The sequence below is a fragment of the Tupaia chinensis genome, unplaced genomic scaffold, assembly GCF_000334495.1.
Source record: "Tupaia chinensis unplaced genomic scaffold, TupChi_1.0 Scaffold000147_1, whole genome shotgun sequence".
NCBI lineage: Eukaryota > Metazoa > Chordata > Mammalia > Scandentia > Tupaiidae > Tupaia > Tupaia belangeri.
This window is the reverse complement of record NW_006159617.1, coordinates 9,329,050-9,349,830: the sequence shown is the minus strand read 5'-3', so window position 1 is coordinate 9,349,830 and position 20,781 is coordinate 9,329,050. Positions and strand designations below refer to the sequence as shown.

The 20,781-nt window shown below is 41.5% G+C and overlaps 1 protein-coding gene across 3 annotated transcripts in view; it reads left to right on the top strand.

Annotated features, from left to right (window-relative positions):
- Nucleotides 1-20,781, top strand: part of PCSK5 (proprotein convertase subtilisin/kexin type 5) — a 537,419-nt gene that overhangs the window by 3,833 nt on the left and 512,805 nt on the right. The gene's annotated exons all lie outside the window — the stretch shown is intronic.

Sequence of the window (20,781 nt, the reverse complement as noted above, 5' to 3'; positions counted from 1 at the left end):
GCACGTGCGGACCATGCCGTGTCCAGCGGCGGCGCCCTGGGGCAAGAGTTGGGTGGGCAGCAGGGTAGCGGGATTTTTGTGGGGCCCTGCTCCTTGGCTTTCAGCAGAGCTGCCCTGCGGAGTGGAAATGCCAGTAAGTTGAGGGGATATTATGCGCATAATTGGAAGCGCGACACATTTGGGGAAGCTCTACACGAAGTGGTCTTGGCTTCCTGTTCTCGTCTCCCCTCTCTCAGTGTGAAATGAAGGGGGTGGTTAAGGGGTTGAGGGGTCTCAGAGAGCAGATTCTTCCTCGCTGAGCTTCTCTGGGGCTGGTCCCAGGAGGGGACTTTGGCCAGGCTGGGGCGAGACTCTGCTGGGATGGAAGTGGGGGGAGGACCTTCCAATAGGTGTGCTTTTGGGACTGCTCAGCGGGCACGCGCCCTGCCTGCTCTGCCAGGGCAAGGAGAGGAGATGCCAGCTGGTGCTGCTGCAGCAAGAGTGCTCAGACGGGTTCTGAAGTCATTGCGATGCACCTCCAGAAACGCGAGGATCCCCTGCCACACACACAGGCACCCACACACTCTTGCCTCCTCTAAGGCCTAGGACGTGCACCGGGAGAAAGGGCAGAGGTGCTGTCCCCACTTCTGGAAGGAGCTGAGGAGCGGGGAGGTCTTGCTCTTTGCCCGCCCAGAGGGAGGCGTTTACTATTAAGGCCTCTCCTGTGGAGGACTGAGACCTGGCACTGCTTTTTACCCCTCTGCCCTGGGGGAAGTAAGGGAAGCCTCACCAGAGTTCCTTGCCTGCAGTTGAGTCCCATTCTAATGGCTTTTTAGGGTTGTACCGCCCCCCCACCCGAAAACGTTGAGTCTGTTCAGATCTTTTCACAACAGCTTAAAGTTAGGCGTTGCACCTACCCCAGGAGGACATACCTAGGGAGGCTTACACTGAAAGTCGTCCAGGTGATCTTTCCAGAGACCCATCGCTCCGGTTCTGCTAATATCGAGCATATCCCTGAATGGCAGGCATATTGGGAAGAATGAATTCTTAAACATACTGCTCTCTTAATAACCTTTTTGGTGAATACATAGGGCAGGACGAAATCAAGACTCTTGACAAGTTGACCTGATAGACAGTGGCAAAGCCATGATTCAGGCCCAGGACTCTTTAGTTCACACTCATTTCCTCCTGAGTCCTGCCATTTAGGGACCCCTCTATGGAAAGGGATAAAGAAGGAAGACAGTAAAATCCCTATTTCCCTGAATTTGGATTTAGTGACTGAAAGGAATAACCAGTTGTAATTCACAGATATTTAGGTGTGACAAACCTGACATTCCTGACTTTAAGGAGCTTCATGACTTGCAAGGACAGAAACTCCTCTATCTTTCTGAATTTGAGCAGAGCTTAGATTTGGCAGACTCTGACATGTTGGGAGGGAGAAGTTGTCTCCCAACCCACCTTTGAATGAGCAGACATGGCAGTGTCCTCAGCCTCACCTGATGTTTTACAAAAGGCCTGATAATGAAATACAGGGCTTTTGGATTTAAAAAGGAATACTGAGACAATTTATATACCGTTCACACCAAAGACTATTGATTGTGGTTTTTACAACACCAGTGAGGAAAAGTAGAGCTTACCCATTTTACAGTGTCCCCCACCCCAACTAATGCCATAGCCCATGTAAAAAGCTCAGCTCTTCTATAGTGGAAGCATTTCCTCTAGATCAAAGGAGGGTAAGCCTATGCTAAATCTTTGCCATGGTAAGTTGAGTTCACAGGTATAATATCCTTGCACTGTAAGGGTCAAATGTATTTCTTATTCATCCTTTACTGCTCTGACCTTTTAACACTTGGGACATCCTTTGTTATTCTTTCTCTCTATCAATAAACCAACTGGGGCTAGGTTGAGGGCAGTAACCAGCTTGCAGATGTCTCAGGAAGGTACTCCTGTTTTTACCTACTTGGGTTGAAGGGCTCATCTCATGTGTCTGAATGGACCTAGAACCCGTTACTATTTCTTAAATCATCTGGTGTCCCCGTAGCATTTTTGGTATCTTCTGTATGATATTCTGCGTGAGTGAAATAGTGAATTTTTGCCACAATAAAGGTAGTTTTGACCATCTCCACAACATATGAATGTAATGTTTTGTGTAGTGTCTTGGCATTTAAAAGTCATACCGGAGGTACAATTTCTGGTCTGAAGATTTCTACAGAAAAGAATAGGGTGTGCCTCTCCTAGTCTTGAGAGGTACAATGTGCAGAGTAATACAAGAAGCAAGCAAACAAGTGAAAAGGACGTGCTTGACTTTAAGAAGGGAAAGGTAGTGAGGGTTTTCTTGCCTTTGATTTAGAGATAGCATTATGTTTTGGTAGGTCTTCACAAAATATTCCTACTTTGCGAGTGGATATGCCTTGCAATTCTGAAATCATCCCCAACCGTGGTTATCATTAGTAGTGGCGATTTCAGCATTTGTCCTGTTTTGCTTGTATTAACACCAGCTGTGGAAGGCTCTGCCGTTCTTCCCCTACAAGCTCTGATAGCAGCCTACTTAGAATCAGGTATGGCCAGCACCTCCTGGGCTGGCTGAGTAGGAGGTGTGAGTGCCTTTTGGCATGCTTAGAGATAGTCCCAGGAAGAAGCCTTTGTCTTTCCTCATTAATCCTGCACCCTGACCCTTTGAGCTAGCTATCTACTACTTAGTGAATTGGAATAACATGAGGAATAAGGAAATGCTGTTAATTTGAAGCCTTCCTTTGCACTAAATCTACAAAGAGGAATTACTTTCTGGTAATTTGAGTCTGGAGAGAAAGTCCCCTGTGAACAGAGTTTGCAACGTGAACATTGTATTTATCCTTCTGTGAGTTCCTTATAATCCTTGACTCCAAGCCCAAGATTGCCAGTAGCAAAACCCCCTTCCCAAAACCATGTAATTTATCTTGAACAAGACTCCAGAGGATAAAACCAGATCCTGGCCCTACTGGGGAGATAGTTTAACCTGGAGCCCCCACTACCAGTGGGTATATTTGGAAACTCTGGGCAGGCCACTTGTTAGGCTGTGAAAGCAGAAAGTCACTGAACTTAAGGGAGCCCCTGCTCTTTCATCTGTAAAATAATGGATCTTTTTTTTTTTTTTTTAGAGGTTTTTGCTACAGGGCACATGTGCTCGCCAGAGAGACAGAGAAAGACAGAGACAGAAAGCGAGAAATCACCCCCCCCCACCACCACCAGGGGGAATAGCTGGAATAGCCATGCCTCAGTCCCTTCTACTCCGTTCTCCTCTCAGGATCTTGGCACGAACGCACACACGCCCGGTGTGAGTTTAAGCCACTGGGTCCGGGACTCGAACCGTGGTCGACTACATGGGAATTCAGTGACATGGCCATTACACCAACTGCTGGTGGCAAAATGATGAATCTTTAGATAAAGGAGTGAGTTAGTTATGCAGTGCAAGGTTTATTTAATATGAGTCTGAGGATAAAGATTGAAATAAGTGAGATCCAAATTTTATTTAGATATGGAGAAAGGAAGACACTTTTAAAATGGAAGATGCAAAATGTGAAGATTAGGAAAATACATTTGTGATGGTCTAATTAGAAGAGCTAACTTGTAACTTGCTAGACAAGGAAAATGATTTTTCATTTCAATTAACAACTGGACTAGTTTTTAAATAATATTGTTGAATTCTAAACACTTATGGCTGGTTTCCCATGGTAGTTCCCTTTCCTCTCAGTGTTATAACCCATTGACTGTTATAGGATAAGCTTGCTGGAGATGGAAGAAAGTGAAGAAAATATCTGAAGGAAATAACATACCAAATATCTTGGTATATTATGTTAAATCACATTGAGTTTACATTCGGTTTAATTCTGTGTGGAATTGATATGAGGAAAGTTACAACAACCATGTTCCTAGTAGTCGGGAAGAGATAATTCAGCAGAAAGAACCTTGTTCAGAGAAGTGCTGAAGGCCTCTCACTCTGCTGATTAATTTTTTTTTTTTGAGAGATTTTCACTGTAGGGCGCGTGCGCTCGCCAGAAAGACAGAGAGAGACATAGAGACAGAAAGCGAGAAATCACCCCCCAGGGGGGATGGTCACGCCGCAATCCCTTCTCCTCCATTCTCCTCTCGGGATCTTGGGCACGCACGCACACGCGCCCGGCTCTGCTGATTAATTTTGACCTCAATGCTTAAAATGTTGCTAAACAGTGAGGAGTGAGTTCTGGATACTTATGGATGGGGATGGCCATAAAATAAGGAATGTAGGGGCCAGCAGGTGGCATAGTGATTAAGGTCCTGGACTCCCACATGGTTGGCTGTGGTTTGAGTCTCAGACATGCATCTTGAAACTCGCCAGGCACATATGTGTGCATACCCAAAATCCTGAGAAGAGAATGGAGGAGAAGAGATTGCAGTGTGGCCATCTCCAGAGGGATGATTTCTCACTTTCTGTCTCTCTAGTGAATGCATGAGCCCTATAGCAAATATCTGTCCCCCTCCACCCCCCCCCAAAAAAAGGAAAGATAGAAAGAAAAGAAGGAATGTGGATAGTTTGATGGGAGCAGACAGTGTTCCCCTAGTAAATTCTTAGACATTTTGTAAACAGAAAAGTAAATTGATGCTGTAGTCCTAGGTTGACACCGTGTGAGATGTTTGACTTTCGCACAGGGTATCTCTTCATCCCCAATAACCTCAGCCCCAAGCTTAGCCCCTCAGACATGCATATTTTTTATGATGAGGTAAATGGAGTGAACCTTTACTATAAAAAGCAATCAGAATGCACGGCCTGATGGTGGTAGGTCTGTTGCATTAACCTCATAGACACGGAACGGTTTGTATGTGGCCACTGGGTATTTTGGGGGTCTATTTGAAATGAAAAGCTGCATTTTTTGTGAGCCCAAAGACAGCTGAATTTGTCTTATCACTATCTTTCATGAGTTTATATGCAGAGATCCTAACCTTAAAGGGCAGCCAGAGAAGCAGGGTAGTATGGTGGGAAAATTCCTGCAATGTCTGACTGTAGCTGAAAGAGGGAGTCCTGACCCAGAAATACCCCCTGGGCAGGGAGGGGTATTTGTGTTGTCCCTTCAAGTTATGTGAGGCACGTTGGGTTTTCCCCAAGGCTCAAGTGTCTCCAGGCATAGCTCTGCCTTGGGACTTTATTACTCAGTTACTAGCAAGTTGAACTGTTAAATGATAAGAAAGCCAACTTTTGCTTCCTGGCTAATAAAAATGAATACTTACAGACTTTCACGCATGTGTGTGTGTGTATACACACATATATGTATCCATACATAAACATATACTCACACACATGCACACATATATTTATGTATATCATTATTTTTAATTTTTATTATAATAAAATTTTCACATAGTTAAGAGTGAAATTACTTAAGCCATTTTAACAGAATACAACTCTATATGAAAATGTACTGAGGAGGAACAATTAATGGCAGTAAATTGGTTAGTTGGATTTAATCCTGGAAGAAAAGAAAACAAGTGAGACTAGAAAGAAAACAAGACGAGCAGTGTGGTTTGAGTGAAACTTCAGGGCTTTCCTTTTATTAACCAACCTGATCCTCAGTTCCTCATTTGCAGATAGGGGCCATAATAACTCCGCTATCCACCTCACAAGGTTGCTGTGTGAATCCAGGGCCCTAAAAATGAAGATGGATTTATAAAATACAGCATGGGAAACACTTTGAGAACTATAAAGACACCAAGTAGATGCGAAGGCTGCTCAAAGGAAAACAAAAGTTTGCTAAGACATGAATGGTTAATGGGGTATCTGTCGTGAAACAGTCCGTGAATTGTCTAGATATTCATGCTTACTCTGGGGCTGCCATGGACGCTGAAAGCTGGGGGAGTTGATGATTCTCTTTAAGAGGACAGTGACAGCCGTGCTTTCCCCCTAAGAGATGGAGACAGATGTGAGGTGAGAGCAGCTGACAGGAAAATGAGCCAGCTCAGGCTCCCTATCTCTTGGTTGAACACCCTTGGTGTATGAGCTGTATAAGAGGGGGCTTCAAAGAGTTCACGGACAAACAGAATTAAAGTATGAGTTAATTTTACTGCAAAAGAAATGGAAATCCATGCTTAGTTTTTTCATAGTAGGTACTAACCATGAAGTTTTGAATACCCATGATACAATATGGAAGCGGCAGATTTTTTATTGAAAGAATTAAAACCTAGTCTTACTGAGTCCGGTGTAAAGAAGAGTAGTCGGAAATAAAATGGAAACATAGATAGGCCCCTTGAGGAATACAGATGGGACCCTTTTAAAGGTGTAAATGTTAAAACTCAATTCTCACTGCTTAAATAAAGCTAACAGTCAGATGAGCAAACAAAATGTATGGTCTAAACATGTCCATCTGCCCTTATGAGTATATCTGAAAACTGAAGCTGAGCATATTTTATAACCAAGCCTGGCCTGGTCGGTGCTTTCTTCCTGGCCGAACCTATTCAGACCTAAACAGGTAAGAATCGGGGCATTAATTGTTTTGTTGCAGAAATACTGATTATGGAGATGTTGTCCTTGATCCAGGTAGAGGTGTATATAAGATGCCCCAGTAGGGGCCCTGTTATACTTTTCTCATCTGAAGGATTCTGAATTCTGAAACATGTCTAAATCTAAGAGCTTATACAAGTGGTTGTGGGCTGTCCAACTGAAGAGCCAAAGGTAGTTTTGAGGCCAGCTTCTCCATCTTCCTGTCTTAGCTTCATTCACAGAAAAGTGCTTTCTAGAAGGCAGCTAAAGACCAGGAGGTGGTGTGGTGGTTAAGGAGCTGGACATTCCCACATGGCTGATCAAGGTTCAAATCCTAGATCTGGTGGCTTGCTTTTTCACTCTCTGCCCTTTCTCTGGTCAGATTGGAATAAATGTATGAATGAATAAATAAATAAAATAAATAAATCTTTTTTTTTCTTTTAAAAAATAAAGGAAGCAAAACAGGTGTGATTCTTAGTACCTGTCAGTATTGAAATTAACCTCCAAACAAGAGTCCAGTTGGTCCTGATCACTGAGTGGAATCATATCCCCACTGTTGGGCTAATTGTTTATGCAGTGGGATAGCAGTATTTGGGTGATCAGCTTGGACCACATGTTCACCCTTGACATGAGGAAGTCTACCGGTTGGGGAGACACAGTATCCCAACGGAAAATGAGATACTATTGCTAGAATAAGAGAAAACAGATGTGGTACTGGGAAAACTCCACTACAGATCATGTAAGACTTAAATGCCTGCACTAAGGAGTTTCTCCATTTGCATGTAGGATGAGTTAAACTGAAGATCCCTGAGGAGGGGAGACAACAGCCCATTGATTCCACTAACATGTGTACCATGTAACTTTCAGATAGTAAGCACTGTTCTCAAGGAGTAGGGCATTGTTACCCTTAACTATCGCTAAGTAAGACTGAGTTCAGTCATGTGTGGGAGGAGTCTGCAGTGTGCAACAGAACTGGAGAAGGCAGAGAGGATATTGAGCAGGTGTTACTGGTAATGAAAATAGAAGCTATGACAATGGAAAGATGTGGAAGTTTGTATAGAGATGGATTCAACAGGCCTTGGTAACTAGATGGAGGTGAAGGGAGAGGAGGTGGGAAAATGTGAAGGAAGCTGCAGTTTGGGCCTTTGGACTAGGAGAATGGTGGACTTGTTTGTAGAATTGAGACAGTTTACAGGAACTTTTTCAGAACTAAAGGACAGATTCAGTATTAGTGTATTATAATTTATTTTATTATATATATCTAAGCATTTAACATGGTATATATATATATATACACATAGTGAAATGATTTTTATATTTATATTCTATGAATATATGAATAATATGTTTTGATATATATTGCATAATGAAGTGATTATTTTAAGTAAGCAAATTAACATGTCAGTAAACTTTCATAGTTACCCCCTGCCTTTTGGGGAGTACCTAGAATCTAGTCTTCTTAGTAAATTTTCAATAAATAATAAAGTATTGCTACCTTTACTATTCCTGTTGTACATTAGGTCTCTAGATAGAGTCAACCTACATAATAGTGATTTTGTGCTCTTTGACCTTCATTTTCCAATCCCCTCCTCTGCTATTCTACTTTGTTTCTATGTAGTGGATTTGTTTTTGAGATGAGGTCATGAGTATTAGTTTTGTTGATAGAGAGGGCTTGCAGATGGAAATGTCCAGTAGGTGGCAGAGAGTTTAGGTGGGGAAAGAAGGAATATCAGTGAAGCTGTGGAGGTGCATAGTTTGCTAAGATATGAAGCATGAGGTGTGTGTGTGGGGGGGCGTGTGGTACTCAGGGTAGAGGGCAAAGTAATATCTCCACTTAGGGAGCAGGAGAGAAAAGGAGATGAAGGGGACTGGAAGGGCAGGAAGATGCAGTCAGAGAGCCACAGGGAGAAAGGGTGCCCCCTTTAGAGGGTGTGCAGTGGTGAGGGGTGCTGTAGAGAGAATCCAGAAGGATATGGATTAGGTAATAAGGAGGTTCCCTGCACTCTTAGTGCCAATGCTTGGTTGAAAAGTGGAGTGCAAGCTGGGTTGTGGGGCAATAGAGAAAGTGGGGACAAAGGTCTTTTTTTAGAGGATTTTGCTATAGGGCGCGTGTGCTCGCCAGAAAGACAGAGAGAGACAGAGAGATAGAAAGTGAGAAATCACCCCCTCAGGGGGGATGGCCACGCTGCCATTCCTTCTCCTCCATTCTCCTCTTGGGATCTTGGGCACTCACGCACACATGCCCGGCGTGAGTTTAAGCCACCGGGTCCCGGACTTGAGCTGCGGCTGACTACATGAGAGTTCAGCGACATAGCCATTATGCCAAACGCTGGTCCTGGGACAAAGGTCTTTCATTGTACAGTTGCTTCTAAATACTTACTTATCTACCTAGCTACATTCTTTCTACCTTTTTTTTTTGTCACTGGGCTGGGGTAGTTAGGATTATAGGTCTAGAAACAAAAGGGTTTGAATCCTAATTCCTAGCTGGGAGACCTTGGGCAAGTATCTTAAGCTCTTTGTGCCTCAGTTTTTCCATGTGTTGAAAAAGATATTGTTATAAGAGTATTTCCTTTATAGGATTGTTGTGAGGATCTGTTAAAAGTCATTAAAACAGTTGCTGGCACATACTACATATTCAGTAAGTATTAGTTATGATCTCTTGAATATATCTTGCTTTTTAAAAATATTTTTAAACCTGTGGTCAGTCAGTTCACACCCTCCCTTAGTTGTCTTTTATACCCTCGTTCTGTCTCAAGTGTGAGTTTGGAAGAAAAATGATACAGTCACTCTAATTGTGTATGTGTTTGCATGCGTGTTATACACTTCCTCAGCTGGTGTGCTCTCTGAGATGATGGTGCCTCATTCATGTTTGGGTCCCCTGTGCATGGAACACTGGGTGGCAGGAGGGGCACAGTGGGCTCTTGGGAGAGGAGGCATGAAAGGTTTAGGCAGAGAGGAATAAGGAATACATTTGGGTAGGAAGGGGACTCTGGTGCCTCTGGGATTAGGGAAATAGAATATAAATGAAGAGTCAGAGCAGTTCATGTTGAGATGGAAAGGAAACGAGGATGTTTGTAGTCACCTTAGAAGTGAAGGCACCTGCAGAAAGGTTTTTTTTTGCGAAATTGATGTCCTGGTGCACCAGTGTTTTGGAAGATTTTTAGGAAATTATGATAAAAATCAATGATACATGACCATAGAAGGGATTGCCAAAGCAATGGGTTATTTGCCTCTTATATTTGGTCATTGCTCAGTAAGTGAAGATTAAATGAATGAGTGGAAAAATATGAACCATTTATTTAAGGGTTCTGTTTTGTTTTGCGCTCTCGTCACTATGCTTATGAGCCTGAAATTAGATAAGAACAAAAGAGGGAGTCAGAGTTTACCAGAGCAGGAGAGAAGGCAAAAAGAGAGATTGTGGGAAGTTAAGGGTTCTTGACACAAAAGGGTACCATTTTTGAATTGATTAACCAGTATTTAGGAGGTGAGGAAAGTGGATGGGGGCAGTATAGAACTAGTGACCCAAGGAGTAGGGCAGGTGTGGGGACTGTAAGTTCAAGATAAACATGGGTTGGGACTAGCAGTTAGTGTAATGGCTATGTTGCTGGACTCCCACGTAGTCGACCGCGGTTCGCGTCCCAGATCCAGTGGCTTAAACTCACACCAGGCGTGTGTGTGTGCGTGCCCAAGATCCCGAGAGGAGAATGGAGGAGAAGGGATTGTGACGTGGCCATCCTCCCTGGGGGGTGATTTCTCGCTTTCTGCCTCTCAGTCTGTCTCTGTCTGTCTGGCAAGCGCACGTACCCTATAGCAAAATCCTCTCAAAAAAACAAAAAACAAACAAAAAAACATGGAGGGTCAGTTTGATAGGAGTAGTAGAAGCAGAAAGAGTAGAGCCATCTCAGCAATTCTTTGTTTGTTTTTTAATAAGCTACTAGTTTGAACTGTTCTGCTTGATGGTAAGATCCAAGATATGCAGGTGAGTTGACCAGAAAGAGAATAGATGAGAAGGCCAGTGGGCTGGAAAGAATCAAGAAACAGGTAGGGATATTGGAAGGATATTATGGATAAGATGATTCCAAGTAATTTGTGCTAGTATACCCACTAGGCAGATAAATACGAAGTTTGCTCCATATTTCAATTCTTCCTGGATAAATGTAGGTATTATCTCTGCTTTACACATCTGTGTGCTATTATTTGCACTGTAGGTCCTGTACCAACTTAAGGGATAAAGACAGACACATGGGTGATTGCTTCCAACTCCCTAATGTGCCTTGCCATATTTGATTTAAAAACTGAAGATCATATTGAGTACTGAATGTAGAGGGAAGAGTCTAAACAGAGAATGTAAAACCAGAAATCATATTTAAGGATGACTTTGAAATGCTATCTACTATGTCACATTTTCGGATTAATTCCACCTTAGGTTGTCATATAGCCGACTTTCCATGTCTGTGTTATAATAGATAATTACAATTATAATTTATTCACGTCATATATTCTGCCCTTTATATATGTATTTCATTTAGTATAACGAAGCTGTATTTTGAACATGTCTTTTTTGTATTTTTAGTCTAAACTTTACTGCCTTATAGGAACATAGATATATTTTTAAATGTGTTTTAAAATTATTTATAGTCTATATAATATATAACATTTTTAGATTGCTGTATATAATATCAGATTAATCTTGTTTTTATTTGTATGCTAATCTGATTGTTAATTTAGGGTTAGTATCACAAAGAAAGAATTAAAGTCTATTTTAATCTTTCATGAATTATCTAAAAGGTTAATTCTATCCTGGGAAAATTACATTTGGATACCATGCCAGCATTGAAACTAGTTAAGATTTATTAAAAGCAAGTTCTTTCTTGATGCATTTCCCAGTATGACAAAACTGTGATTTAATACACACACACACAACACTCACACACACTGATATTTTTGTAATGAGTATTAAAGGTTTGATATTTTTCTATGGTGGGAAGCTCTCACAGCTGTAAAAATATACCAGTTTTCTCCATATCAATGTTCCAAGACAATTCAACTGTTTTCTCTAGTTGAAGTTTCTAAACCAACATAAAAATGATCAGTGGTCACTAGTTTGAAAACAGTACAGGAAGGGAAGATAATCAAAGGCCTTTAATTTTGGAAGTAAATATCCATAACCATAAGTTCAAAAGGATACTACCTGCTCATTCAGACCATATTCTGCTTGCAATTAACTAATATGTTTGTGTGTGTGGGAGGGACCCCCATTCATCAATTTCAAGGTGTCTCAAGAGAAGACTAAATTGTAGGCCACTTAGGATTTATTACAGGCTAGATTCCAGCAACACCTTTTTTTTTCTTTAGCTTTTTAAACTGTGAGGCATCTTTCTACTTGGTTAGTCTTTATTTGCCAAGTGCTGCCTTCTTTGACCCATCACAGGACAATATCATTGCTTCTGGGCTTGTTAGTCTGTACTGGGAACCAGCGTAGGAAACTTAAGGCTAAAAACAGGTGACTTGAGTTACCCTTCTCGCTTCTACCCTGCCTTTTTTGGCACATATTTATGAACTGACCACAGATTTCTTTTGTCATGAAGGATTAGTTTTATGTGTTGTTTTATTTTAAAAATAGTTATTGAACAACATCATCAGAAAATGAAAAGGTAGCCTAAAAAATGGGAGAAAATATTTGCAAATCATATCTGATGGAAGACTTATATCCACAATATATAAAGAATTCTTTTTTCTTTTTCTTTTTCTTTTTTCTTTCTTTCTTTCTTTCTTTTTTTTTTTTTTTGTGGAGAGGAAAGACAGAGACAGAGAGACAGAAAGTGAGAATTCACCCGCCCGCCCCCAGGGGATGGCCATGCTGCAGTCCCTTCTCCTCCATTCTCCTCTTGGGATCCTGGGCACACGCGCATATGTGCCCGGTGTGAGTTTAAGCCACTGGGTCCGGGACTCGAACCACGGTTGACTACATGGGAGTCCAGCAACAGAGCCATTATGCCAACTGCCAGTGCCAAGAACTCTTATATTCAATAACAGTCCAATTAAAATGGGTACTACAGATATGAATAAACGTTTTTCCAGAGAAGATATGCAAGTGGCAAATAAGTACATGAAAACATGTTTAACATCATTAGTCATCAGGGAAATATCAGTCAAAACTTTAATGAGATACTAGTTTACACACACTATTATGGTTGTAATCAAAAAGACAAATAATCATGAGTTTTGACAAGAATTTGGACAAAGTAGAACTTGTATAAACTGCTAATGGGAATGCAAGTGGTGGGACCATTTTGGAAGAGTCTAACAGTTCCTCCAAAGCTTAAAAATAGAGTTATTGTATGGCCGAAGATTCCACTCCTGAATGAAAATTGAAGAGTAATGAAAACTTTTTTGGGGGGAGAAGTTTTTGCTATATGTGTGTGTGCTCACCAGAAAGACAGAGAGAAACAGAGAGACAGAAAGCGAGAAATCACCCCCTCCAGGGGGGATGGCCACGCCGCAATCCCTTCTCCTCTATTCTCCTCTTAGGATCTTGGGCATGCACATACACATACCTGGCATGAATTAAGCCACCGGGTCCAGGACTCGAACCACAGTTGACTACATGGGAGTCCAGCAATGTAGCCATTATGCCATCTGCTGGTCCCCTGAGTAATGAAAACATTTGTCCACAGAAAAACTTGTAGACAAATCTTCATGGCAGCATCATTTGTAACAGCTATAAACCAGAAACAGCCTAACTCTCAATCAACTGTTAAATGAATAAACAAAATATGGTATATCTGTACAATGGAATTTATTCTGCAATTAAAATTAGTGAAGTTCTGGTATGTGCTTTGATACGAAAGAACCTTGAAAATACAATGAGTGAAGGAGCCACTTGCAAAAGACCACATATAGTGTCATTCTCTTTATACGAAGTGTCTAGAATAGACAAATCTGTGGGGACAGGAAGGAGATTAGTGGTTGCCTAGAGCTGGAAACGCTGGTGGGAAATAGAGAGTGACTGCTAATAGGTATGGGATTTCTTTTAGAGGGGTTAAAAATGCTCTGAAGTCAGCTGGCCCCATGGCGTAGTGGTTAAGGGAGCTGGATCCCACATGGCCAATCACAGTTCTAATCTTAACCCCAGCCGCTTGAAAAAAAAAATGCATGTGTGTGTGCTCCACATCCTGGCAGAATGGAGAAATGGAGAAGGGATTGTGATATGACCATGCCCCATTGGGAATGCTTTCTCCCTCTCCCTCACTCTGTCTCTCTCTGGGTGAGCACATGTGCTCTCTAGCAATTAAAAGAGAAAAGGAAAATGTTGTGAAGTAGATTCTAGTGATTTTTGTACAACTCTGTGAATATACTATAAACATTTAATAGTATACTTTAAATGGGCGGATTATACAGTATGTGAATTAAATCTCAATAAAGCTGTTAAAAATAATAATTGAGTACTAGTTGTTAGCCATTCTAATAGGCCCAGTGCTACTACATTTGTGTGGTTGCTCACATGGAGCTTATACAGTAGTCCCTCCTTATCCTCAGGGGGTATGTTCCAAGACCCCCCAGTGGATACCTGAAGCAGATTATCAATAATAACTAATAATGAAAGAAAACAATCATTTCAGTGGAATCCTTGCTAAAGTCCTTGTATAAGCTCAGTGCTTTCTAGTGCAACACATTTGCCATCAGTCAGAATACGTTTCTGTTCATGTCTTCCACACTTAAGTTTAATGACTTTCTTAACTAAGCATTTAGTGTGCACAGTGTTTTTAACTGCTGCAGTTTAAAATGCAACAGGAGCCAGTGGGTGGTTTGGTAGTTAACGCACTGGATTCTCACATAAGTTGACTGTAGTTTGAGTCCCAGACTTGGCAGCTGGAAAATCACACCAGGCTTATGTGCATGCATGCCCAAAATATCAAGAGGAGAATGGAGGGGAAGGAACTGCAGCATGGCCATCCCCACTGGGAAGTGATTCCTTACTCTCTCTTTTTGGCATGCACACAGGAAGAACAAAAAAAAAAAAAAAGAGGGAGAGAGAGAGAGAGAGAGAGAGAGGTACAACAGCAAAACTAGCATGACTTTCTTTTTTCTTCACAATTTCACAGATATAGTATTTGTTCTTTTTTAAAAAAAGAATTATTTCATTTAACTTTATTTATTTTAATTTGACCAGAGAGAGATAGACTGAGAGTGAGAGAGCAAGTGAGAGAAAGTGAGAAAGCAAGCTGCCAGGTTCGGGACTTGACCTGTAGTCAGCCATGTGAGTCCAGCGCCCTTAACCACCACACCACCTGCCGTCCCCAGTAAGTTTTGTTCTTATTGTAGCTCTTAACAACTACAGCATACAGTTATTTTTTGTTCTTTATTAACTAAAGAACTTTCATGTTTTCACTTAAAAGAAACTCTTCACTGCTTCTGTTTAGCATACCTGAATTGTGGGTCCTTGCATTTTGGGTCCTTTACTAGATGAGATAAGGGTTACGTGAACACAAACACTGTGATGTCACAACAGTTAATCTAATAACCAGGATGGGTACTAAGTGCTTTACCGTAGTATGCACAGCATGGATATGTTGGACGAAGACATGAGTCACGTCCAGGTAGGACCAAGTGGTACCTTGTGAAATTTCATCACACTGCTCAGAAAGCCTTGCAATTTGTAACAGAAATGGTGTATTCCTGGAATTTTCCATTTAGGATTATGGTCAACCATGAATAACCAAAACAATGGAGAACAAAACTGCAAATAAGGGGTGAGGGCTACTATATTAATAGTGGGAGGAGACAAACTGTAAGTCAATAATGAATAAAATAATTGCTAATTATAGTGAGCACTATTAGAAAGCAAAATATGTTTAGAGACAAAATATCACCAACAGTGAGGGAACTCCTTTGGCTAGGTTTGTAGGGGAAGCTCATTGAGGAGAAACATTTGAGTGAGTACTTATTGTTAAGAAAGCCAACTGCGTGGTGGTCCTGGGTGGGATGAGGTCCATGCAGAGGAGACTGCCAATGCAGAAGCCTTAGAGAAAGAGAAGCCTGGCTGATGTAAATGGTGTCTACCTAACAAGGAGGATGTGGTTGAGCTTGAAGTTAGAGTGGATTATCATCAAGTTTAGTTTTGATAATACTGTTTCTCTGTTCAAAAAACACTAGTAACTTCCATTTGCCTAGTACATTAAAGCAGTTTCTTTTTTTTCTTCTGAGATCTTATAGTCCTGTACCTTCTTGTCCTAAAATACTGTTTCCATTATTTCTCTTAGTCTAATCCTTAATCAAGTCAAACGGAACTTCCTGATGTTCCCCAGATAGTATGGTCAGTGCTTTCCCATTTCCGTGCCAGTTTCAACCTGACCCTTTGTGCTTCTGGAAATTCTATCTCTCTTTTTTTTTTTTTTTTGGAGAGGTTTTTGCGTGTGTACTTGCCAGACAGACAGAGAGACAGAAAGCGAGAAATCACCCCCCCAAGGGGGGATGGCCGTGTCGCAATCCCTTCTCCATTCTCCTCTCGGGATCTTGGGCCACACGCACATGCGCCTGGCGTGAGTTTTAAGCCACTGGGTCCAGGACTCAAACCGCTGTTGACTACATGGGAGTCCAGCGACATAGCCATTATGCTAACTGCTGGTCCCTGTCTCTTCTTGAAGGTACATTGCAGTTGTCACCTTTTTAACCTTTACTTTGCCTTAGAGATATAGGCAAAGTACAGGAATAGATAAAATTGCCCTGGTCTGTCGATTCATTGACTCCTATAATAGTTTAACAAAAATTTTGTTAAGGGATTTAGCATAGTTAAGGTTTTCTTGCCTTTTTTTCTTTTTATGGGGACTTAATTATTTTCTGTGGTGTGTAATATGATATCTCACTCTATATAAGTAATCATTAAATATTTGTTGAACCCTTAAATATTTTATAGATTTGCAAAATAAATCTGAGCACTGGAGCAAAATAGAAAAAAATTTCCCACTGAGTCAATAAGGAAGACTAATACCGCATAGATATTCTATAAAAGGGTATGGTAACATCAGTGGTCTAAGAATGATGAGTCATGTGTGTGTGGATTTTAGAGTCCAGGCTTCCTGGGAAATAGCCCAACCCTTATCTTTTAGTGCTTTGGACCTTGGCATCATCAGCAGGGTCATTCTTTCTGGTTTTGACTTCCATGAGCATTCCCGGTGTGAGAGCCAGAGTACACCATGTGACAGCATCTACTCCAAGAGCCAATTCCCAGATCATCTCCGGACTGTGACTGCTTCTCATGGATCTCATGAGAGTGAGGACCATGGACCTTGCTGACTGTGATAATCTCCCTGAGGCTGGTAGTGGGAGTCTCATACCTACTGGAGCAATAGGAAAAATAGCACAGAGTCTCCCTAATGAAAGAATTGCTCAGTATTAAGAAATGTTTCAGATCATAGGCAGATTTTACTCTGTGTGGAAGTGTGGGAACGAAAATAAGCAGTACACTTGAGAGGTCCTAAACCTTTATATAACATAAGCAGTAGACTCTTGTGATGCTCAGGGGCTCATGGTAGAGCCTTTCTGGGTTGACTCTTTTGAAGGGCTGAAACATTGAAGTTAAATCTGAGAGCAGAGATTGCAGACTCCAGAACAAACAGACATAAATTAAGCTCTGCAGCTTAGTCCTTAAGGAGTGGCTTCAGAAATATCCTTGGTGATAAGAAACAAACAGGATAAATAGAACAAATATTCATTGGGAGTTAACTCCCTTTAATGATAAAAGGAACGTTCTCTTGGTTGGGTGACACGGCCAGAAGCCAGTTTCTCAATTGTGATGGATCTCCCCCTCTGATCTCTTTGCTTTTATCAGATTCAAGTCTCCAATGACCAGTCCTTCAAACTTGGGCAGATAGAGGAAAAGATGAGTTGTATTTCCTGGGTCAGATCAAAGAGAGGATGGGAAAGTGGAGTTTCCTCCTGGGATATATGGTTTGTAAAGTATTCCCTTCTGTAAAACTGACCTCTTATTTCCATTGTTATGGGTCTACCTGAGCTAAGATCTTTCCTACTTCTTACTTTCTTTTTTTCTTTTTCTTTTTTTTTTGGAGAGATTTTCACTGTAGGGCGTGTGTGCTCGCCAGACAGACAGAGAGAGACATAGAGACAGAAAGCGAGAAATCACCCCCCCAGGAGGGATGGTCACGCCGCAATCCCTTCTCCTCCATTCTCCTTTTGGGATCTTGGGCACGCACGCACACGCGCCCGGCGTGAGTTTTAAGCCACTGGGTCCGGGACACGAACCGTGGTCGAATACGTGGGAGTCCAGCGACATAGCCATTACGCTAACTGCTGGTTCCCTCCTACTTCTTACTTTGACTGTTGCACAAATGCTACCCTTTTCTCACTGTCTTTTCCTTTTCTCTGGTTAAAAAGACTTTTCTTCTTCACCCTCTTTCTCTTCCCTCTCCTTTGTTCTCCTCCTTGGGCCTTCAGTGTTCTAAATATCATTTGACAAAACCGTTTTGCCACTCTGCGTGTGAACTGCTATGTTCTATTATAGTTTTCTTCCCCTACCCATATGTCTGTTCCCACTGCCTGGACGTCTCCATTTCCGGATCGCACTCATTCCACAAAGCCTTTTTCAGACGACCCTTCCTCCAATAACTAAACTGCCTGTGGCTAAGACCACCTTTGTTTAAATTCTCCTTGAACCACTGTGCTTCTTTTTATTGGCCTTGATATTTTTATCTTGCATGCAATTTGTACATATCTCTATCTATCTATATTTGTATCTATATATGTGATACATAGGTTATCTATTATTTATCTATTTATATCTATCTATCTCCTCTGCTAGTTCATAATACCCTAAAGACAGGATTTATATCTGGCTTGTCTTGTATCCTGTACGGCACCTACAAGAGTTCTCTGCAGTCAAAACGCCCTCAGAAACGTATTCTGAGATGGACAAATGGCTGTGAGTGACAAAAGGCAGAGAGTCAATAGAGGCCCCAACAGATGATAGCACTGTCCACGGAATATTTCTGATTGTCTTCGTGGCCTTGTGATAAGATTGAATTTCCCTGTATTTGGTGTTAAGTGTGACTAGATGGTTTATGTTGGCCAGTGAAATGTGAGCAGAAGTGACACATGTCCCTTCATTGACTGTCAGTGCATGATGGGTGCAGTGTTGCCTCTGCCTGGATGAGTGGCACAGCTCTGGGTGGGACATGCTTTGTTAGTCAGGGTCCTCGAGGGATCCGATGAACAGCACTCCCAGCCAATGCACAAGGGCTGTACAACACAAGCTAGAAATAAACCTCTTGTCTGAGGTCGCTGAGATTCATGGAGTTATTTGTAACCCAGCGGAACCTTGCCCATCCTGACTAATACAAAAGTCCAGTCTCAATTATTTTGTCCTTAGCCTTATACACAATATAGATGAGGATAAGTGATAAAGGAGAAGAAAGGATTATGTGGTACACTGGAAGGACCCTGTACCTTACTAGGAAGACCTCAGTGATCTTCAGTACACGTTTTGCTCATTATGCAATTAATAATTGTGGGTGTCCCCCCAAAAAAATCAGGAGCCAGATATTAGGTATTTGCAAATATTTGTAATGTACTGTTGTTTACAGTTTTGTATTTCCTGAAAGAAACCCTGAAATTCCTAGCTCTTAATTGACCTCAGAGTCAGTCTATCCTCACATTACATATTGGCCTTGCTAAGTCTTAGTATGGGACTTGTTCTGTGAATCCAGATATACCTGTTAATGACTAGAAAGCTTGTAGAAAATTCAGGTCTTCTTTTTCTTTTCCCAGAACACAGAAACTTAGATTTCCAGTGTGTTGCAAGTTGTCATTTATTTTCCCTTATTAAGTTAATTTTATACTTGGAAAAAAATTGTTTGAAGCTGGTCCTTTAGCTCTGTGTGGTAAAGCAAACCTGATTCCACATGACCAACCACAGTTGGAATCCTGGCCCACGTGGCTTAAAAATCATGCCAGGTACATGTATGTGTGTGCCTCAAATCCCAAGAGGATGGAGAAGTGAAGACGAATTGGGGCATGACCAGGCCCCATTGGGAGTGCTTCTCCCCATAATGTTACCCCTTTGTGTCTCTTTGGTGAGCACTCACGCCCTGTAGCAAACAGAGATATTTTTGTTTAAGAGAGAATCCACTTCCTACTTGAAAGTGATGCTTGTGTGTGCCTTCTCTGGGGGCCACATTATGCTTTCAGAATTATGACCCCAACTGCTGCAGAATCCACTGAAATTTATCACCCTGTTCCAATGGATGTTAAGCTTTCGTTGTGAGAGAACTGGTTTCACAAGCATGTGGGTATCTGTGCACTCACTGATTTATGTGATGTGGACACAATGGGGAACATCTGAGACTTAAAATGTGATGGCCTGAATTTCCAACTGCTGAAATAAATCCAAAGGAGCAGATTTTTCTTTTTTGGCAAGACAGAATCAAAGCAACATGCAGGGATTTGGTTCGTCGATTTGTGATCTGTTAAAATCAGAACTTAAAATGAGGAAAGTAAATGCTTTATAATATGAAAACTATTCTGAAGGTCACGTGGCTGTGCTGTCTTCAGCAAGCTAAACACCATGAAGATAGAATTATTTTGAATACATTTGAGGCACAGCATGTGAACATGTGAAATTTTTTAACACTAAAATACTCTTTTACCAAAGTAATATAAATCTTACTTTGTTGAATCTAATTTTGAAAAGACAAAGATTATTGTGAACCTAGGAAATCTCTCTCCTGCTTTTTCCTCTGCTGAGGACATCTTTGTGAGTTTTCCCTTGGCCATCACATCATTCTGTCCTTCAGCCTTCATTGTTAGTATTTTGGAATATTCACATTAGCTTGAGCACTGTACTAAGCCTTGAGGATGCAGTAGTGCACAAAATTCTCTACCTTCTTGCAATTTACATAATTATAGGAGGGGTGGATCAGCTTCTTTAAAGTAAATCTCTCAGATTCAGTGTGTTAACTCCATAATCATTAGCGCTTATGAGGTTCGGAGAGGATAGGTAGGTTCTTCAGCTAATAACTGGATTCTGGCTGGTCTAGAACACCTTCACTCATGTGCCCAATGCTGGTGCTGGCTGTTCGTTTGGGTTCTGGGAAGCAGAAATCTGGCCATGTGTTTCATTATCTGGGCAAGCCCAAGTTTCTTCTCCTAGCGGCAAGATTTCTTAGCATCTAGAAAGAGAAAATCTCAGTGTGCATGTCCTTTTGCATTTCTGTTTGTGTCTTGTTTGCTAGTGTCTTATAAGTCAACAAACCACATGATCATGCCCAGCTTCAAGAGGTGGAGATTTATTTCATAAAATA